Below are 6000 nucleotides of genomic sequence, written 5' to 3' on the forward strand. Positions count from 1 at the left end.
TAGAATGCTACATTTTAATGCAGTTGCCAGAGGAGGCCCTGAAGTGTGTTTTCTTTCATTATCAGACAGTCCTCCAGAGGTTGGGGTGGGGAGAGTTGGCTTCTGCCAGTCGAGGAAAAGGCTACAGAGAATATTTTATGGAAAACAAGAGAAACAAGATGCACTTCCTCTCTGGAGTAAACCTTGAGGAAATGGTCTAAACTCTTCTCTAAGGATTATGCATATCTGCTCCTGCCACGGAATAAGAATGGAATGCAAAGGGTTACAGTAGGTATTTCTGCCCGACTGCTCAACATCTCCCTGTGGGAGTCCGATGCCAGGAAAAACCTTCAGAATCTATTTAGTTCCTCCCAACCCATTTTTGTGGGTTTGTTTGTTTGGGGGTTTTTTGGTTGCTGTTTTTTGTTTGATTTGGGTTTTTTTGTTTGTTTGTTTTTAAAATCTCCATCCCATCTATGCTTCCCTATCTAAAGGACAAAACCTGACAACACAGGGCATTGACTTCTCTGTCCTTCAACTGGACTTCTAGCACCACCAGATAGTCGTGTCTCCCCCACATGGCGGATCAGGCTAACACACGTTGCGTTTCACAAACAGGTAAAGATACCTTCACAATACAAGCAATACCACCACCTCAAAAATCTTTACCCTTTTCTTCATACATAACAACTATCCTTTCAGTATCAAAGTTCACTGAACACCAGTTACAATCCCTGTCCAGTTTCCTCCTTCAGACTAGCCCTCCTTAACCTCCTTCATTGTCATATGCAGTTAGCAAGATCAGTCTCAACATTTGACCATTTCTTACAGCACTGTTGAGAGCCTGTACTCATCAATGTTATTTCATTAATTCTTTGTACACCTGTCTGACCTTCCGTTCACTTTGGCTGCAAGCTTCTCATGACAGGACCCCTTATCATGTGTAAGCACTGCAATAATATAATAAATAATAAAAGCATTAATTACTTCATGGTATAGCAGACCACACAAAACTAACTGTGACTTGTTTCTTCTGCAAATGAGTTGAACCAGAACAATTATAGGAACTGTGCAGCTTTTAGCTTAAGTTAAAATTTATGTCACTTAATGCAACACAAAATCTTGCTTTCCCGACGATAGCTCAGAAAAGGAGGATGAAAAAAAGCTCTCTTCATCCCTCTTATGCACATTTTCCAAGAGCTTTGCTTCCCAAGATAAAACATACAAGGTCTGCAGATATGCTCACAGCCCTGCACAAAATTGCACTGCCATGACCTAATTTGATCACATTTCTAGCCTTGTTTTTTTTGCATAGATGATCGGTGGTTAGTTCACCTTTTTCTTGCATGATTTTCACTTTAAAACCCACACATTTTTTATTAGCTGATGCAAATTAGAATTGCACTGACTTCACAGACTACAGACAAGGTAACAGATTGCTCCACTAAAAAAGTAACAAGCTTTTTTCCCCCCAAAGGAAAATTAGCTGCATATGGCAAGAGTAGGATCTGCAACTTTAATAAAAAGAAGACATATTTAGTGAAAGTAAAGCTTACTTACTCAATGACTTAACAAAGTTTGCTTAAAACACTAATAATTGTAGTAGAAGTAGCACACTAAAAAAAAAGACAAACATCATTATCTATTGATAATGTCTCACATTGTCAAAGAGATCTTAGAATCTTAGACTTTTCTACATCAATGTGTCACTTCATTAAAGTCATTGCAAACATCATGTGGAAAATTAATTCCGACATATGCATATATATTTACTCTACAGAAAGTTCAAGGTTGGTACTAAAAGCAATACCTTATAATATAGTATTTTGCTCATTCAGATGGCCTAACAGACAGACCCGATTCCGAAGCCCTAAGATTACATATCTGAGAGCAGAATAAGGACCATAATTTACTGATGTTAGCCCAACTCTATACAACAAGGAAAGTGTACCATTACACATGACATTTAATATCTAGCATAGACCTAATCAGTCTCAATCCTAGTTGTCTGTGGTTGAACTATTCCAAGACATTTAAATCAAATAAACAACAACAAAAAAAAGAAAGCCCTGTGGAATAAGGATAATCACATTAGCATTCATTATTCTCAGAACCCACTTCTCCCACCCATTTCAAAACTTGAACAAGCTAAATGTGTTCTCACTCAAATGGCATTTTAAAAATGGTCAATATGTGTTTGACAAAGAAACTAAATGCGACTATCATCTTCGTATGTCTCCCAGCTTCCTATTTCAGGAGCTCTTCAGACAAGAGAGTAAGGCAAACAATCATGTTATTATTTGTGTTCTCATATCACAATTGTAAAGTTTGCAAATAACATGTGAAATACTAAAATTTCACAGAGCCTTATAATCCTGAATATATTTTCTGCTAGATGTTCTATGCTACATCCCAGACAGACATCAAGTGAGGTATCCAAGTGGCTGAGATGAAAATCACCAAGCAACACATGCTAATTGCTGGGTCTGAAAGCAATGAGTTAACAGTGCATGAATCCAAAATACCACAGAGGAACTGCTACTTGAAAGGAAAGAAGCCTTCGCTTTTCATGAGCGGTCATTAAAAGTTACACATTTCTTGTCAGAGCTTCTGTAATGCCATCTCGTAGCTTGGACTTACTAAATTTAAAATAACTAAAAGAGTTAATCTAAAAGTCCTCCATCAACTTCGGGTGTTTATAGCACTGTATGATGCTGACTGGTGTTGTTATATACTAATAAGCAGCTGTTGTGTGGTTACATTCTGCAGGTGGCTGAAACTAAAGTACAGAGGTATCATTTTACCAACTATTATCCATTTCACAGAGAGGTTGTGAGGGCTGACTTTTGGGCCTGATGGAGAATTAGTGAAATCACCCAGCTCAAGTAACTTCAGGCCTGCAAACTGAAGAGCAAAAGAAGAGACCTCACCTTCAGAAAGCACTGGTAATGCATCAGCTATTAACCATCCTCAAAATTCCCACCTGTACATTGGCAACCTTAACCGTAAGTGGAGCCCCGTGAAGAAAATACTGTAAATCCTTCCAAATCAAGGATCTTAATGCTAGTGCTAAAGCAAGGCCTTATGGATCTTTTTCAGTAGAGAATGCTGCATCAGTTCGCACAGCCACAACTCTCCTCCCTCAAGATGCGCGCTGACAAACTGCAGGGAGCTTGTGCTCTGCAGCATGCTTGGAGATCCTCTTGTACCAATCATAAAATAGAATCTCTCTCCTAACTTACAGTGGTCCTGTTACTAAGTTTTAAACAGTAAAAGTCAGATGAAAGCTTAGCCTTAAAAGTAAGTAATAATTCGTAGAAGTGTCAATGTATAGGATTTATGTATTTTAACATGACTTGCTATCATTAAAGAATCCAAACACCAATATTTCATAGGATGACAGAAGCAGAAAACAAGGGCTAGTTCAAACCACAGTAAAGCAGTCACTTCAGCCCTAACACCCGTAGCACAGCTGGTGAACAAAAAGAGTGCCGCTTATAGAGTTTATTCCATTCAACAATCTCTGGAAGACTTACATTTGCTCTGTATTTCTTTTTAATATAGCCTAAAAGAATCCAAGTGGACAGAATTCACTGGATGACTTTGGTGGATAAAGCAAGTTTTTCACTGCGATAGTATCATTCTGTAAGCAAATGCTGGAACAACGGAAAACAGCTTCTCAGTCAGCACATTTCCTTTAAGAGTTTAGAATTCACAATAAGGCAAAACCAAACAAAAATGAGTATACAGCCTGAAGATTAAAAAAAAAGAAAAGGGATGTGTAACTTTATCTAAGGGGCTAGCTACATTTGCAATATGCTGCATTTCTTCCAGAGATCAAGAGCAGGACTTCAGCACATCGTTTATCTTTGTTCCTTGTTTTGACCACGTGCAAATTTCTGCCAGAAGTTAATTCCCTGATTCCTGTGAACTCAATTCCAGTCTCTGCATCTGAATCAAACTTTGCTGTACTGGCATTTCACATTAGGAAGGAGTTTCACAAATCAAATGAAAACTTATGTTTCCTTCCGTGAAAAAATCCCAAAGATCTTACGACTTATCGGCACCAAGAGGTGTCCTGTTGGAGTAGCTACATTAATGCAAGCCCCACCATTAGATGCATCAGATGGGTTGTAAAGAGGGTGTTACAATAAACCAGCTTCTGATGAAACAGGTGTGCCATAACTACACTGGTAACCTTGTACTAATGCATATCTGTCTTGCCTATTAGCACAAAACCCCCTCCTGCAATCACACTGGGCATGTCCACATGTTCCACTATTACTCATGGTTTTGCAGCAGGCTATCAAAATAACATGGAATATTTGTACTTTCAAAATGCATCTCAGAATTTGTTGCCCTTGTGTTATGGGGGGTTGTCTACTTAATCTTTGACATGTAGCAGCTACTTTTTATCATATGCTAGTAACACCTGTATTAGAAAAATGATCCACCCTTGACCAAAATTGTTAGCAACGGGTACTGCTCTTTCCCCTGCAAACTAATGCTAAAAAATAATTTATTGCTGACAATGAAAAACATTCCGGTACAGTCAATGACTTCTCTGAAAACACGACAAAGGGGACCTATATAGAGGATACATTTGCCAAAATAACACGAAATCATCTACATTTGAAATGGATTAGAATGGATTCAAGACAGACTCTGCATTAAAAGAAGGCGCAGAAACTCCATTATTTGGAGCACACTAACAGTAGGATGCAGAAAAAGGCTGACTGACATCATTCACCCCCCCACTCTCTCTTTCTAGATCCCATCTCTTCATCTTACCACGTAAAACAAGCAATTCTCCCTATGAACTACTCTCCCCCTGAAACCAAACCCTCCTCCTACCAGCAGGATTCAGTTTTCGATGACTCCTTTCATTTTTTCCCTTAAGCACCTAACAGCATTATCTTCTTCTGTGATCTCAACCCAAAAAGAAAGTACTTGTAAACAAACACCATCCAATTAAATTAATTTCAATTTTTACAGCTCCGTTACAATAGAAAAAACCCGACCCATGCAAAAGTTAGGTACGACTAAACCAACATAATGCAATTACCACAACCTACTCCAATAAAGATTTTAGAATCAGAGCAGAAACAAATCCAGTGTCGCACCCATAAATTTGTGAAAAGGCTTTAAGAAAAGACCCTTGTAAAATTACTACGCTCTCGGTAGTTAAGTGACATTCCTGAGATGAGGAGACACAAAAAGCCATTAAGTAGCAACTCATAATCAAAATAATGTTTGCAGATTAAAATTAGAAAATGACAAAGCGCTACAAGAAGAAAGAGGAACCGTACTTCAAATGGGCTTCAGCGCTTTCAAACTTTTAAAGCTCAATAGCAAGTAGGTTTTAAGAGAACAAAGAAATCTAATGCTACCTATTCAAATCCATCAAAAACACAACAAGAGGCCCCAGTCCCAGCCAAACCATGTGTCTAGGATGATTTTGAGAGTCTACATGAATTATCACCTTTCTGGGGGGGTTTTTTGAGTGCTGTTTTCTCTCTTCTGTCTTATTTTGTTCTCTGGAGTCACAATTTTTAATTCTCCTTTAAGGCAGCTTAAACCTAAAAAATAAAAGTAGAACTGAGCCACGCAATGACATAAAAGAGAGAAATGGAGAACAAAAATGGTTAACACCAAAGCAATAGCAGGTCGAAATAGGAAGAGCCTTCAAAAATTAGGAAGGAAAGGGTTATTTACCTAAATCGGGATCTCAACTCGAAAAGAAGGGCGCTCTCTCAGGATAGGAAAGAGTTGGAGGGACAATAACGGCAGGAGGCAGGACCGCTACCCTGTCAAGCCAGCTCCTCCAGGGAACTGAAGTAAAAGATAACTACTAAAGAATGGGACAGGAAGTAACCCAGAAAGCAGAGCTGCTGGGAAATTAAAATCACTCCCTTGCAGGAGTTCACGCTTCAGGAACCGTCAAGCGCACACAAAAAGAGAAAAGCCGACCGAGCCCCGGCTCAGAGTTTCAAGGCCCGGCGGCGGGGAAGGCGAGCCAGG

The 6000-nt window shown here is 39.1% G+C and overlaps 1 protein-coding gene across 1 annotated transcript in view; it reads right to left on the minus strand.

The window, feature by feature from the left end:
- Nucleotides 1–5503, minus strand: part of ASB7 (ankyrin repeat and SOCS box containing 7) — a 28722-nt gene extending 23219 nt beyond the window's left edge. Inside the window, exon 1 of the mRNA XM_009321469.1 lies at nucleotides 5462–5503. The gene's annotated coding sequence lies outside the window, so the exon portion shown is untranslated. The remainder of the gene's footprint in view (nucleotides 1–5461) is intronic.
- Nucleotides 5504–6000: the final 497 nt, after the last annotated feature.

Source organism: Pygoscelis adeliae, unplaced genomic scaffold, assembly GCF_000699105.1.
Source record: "Pygoscelis adeliae isolate BGI_AS28 unplaced genomic scaffold, ASM69910v1 Scaffold13, whole genome shotgun sequence".
NCBI classification, from domain to species: Eukaryota; Metazoa; Chordata; class Aves; order Sphenisciformes; family Spheniscidae; genus Pygoscelis; species Pygoscelis adeliae.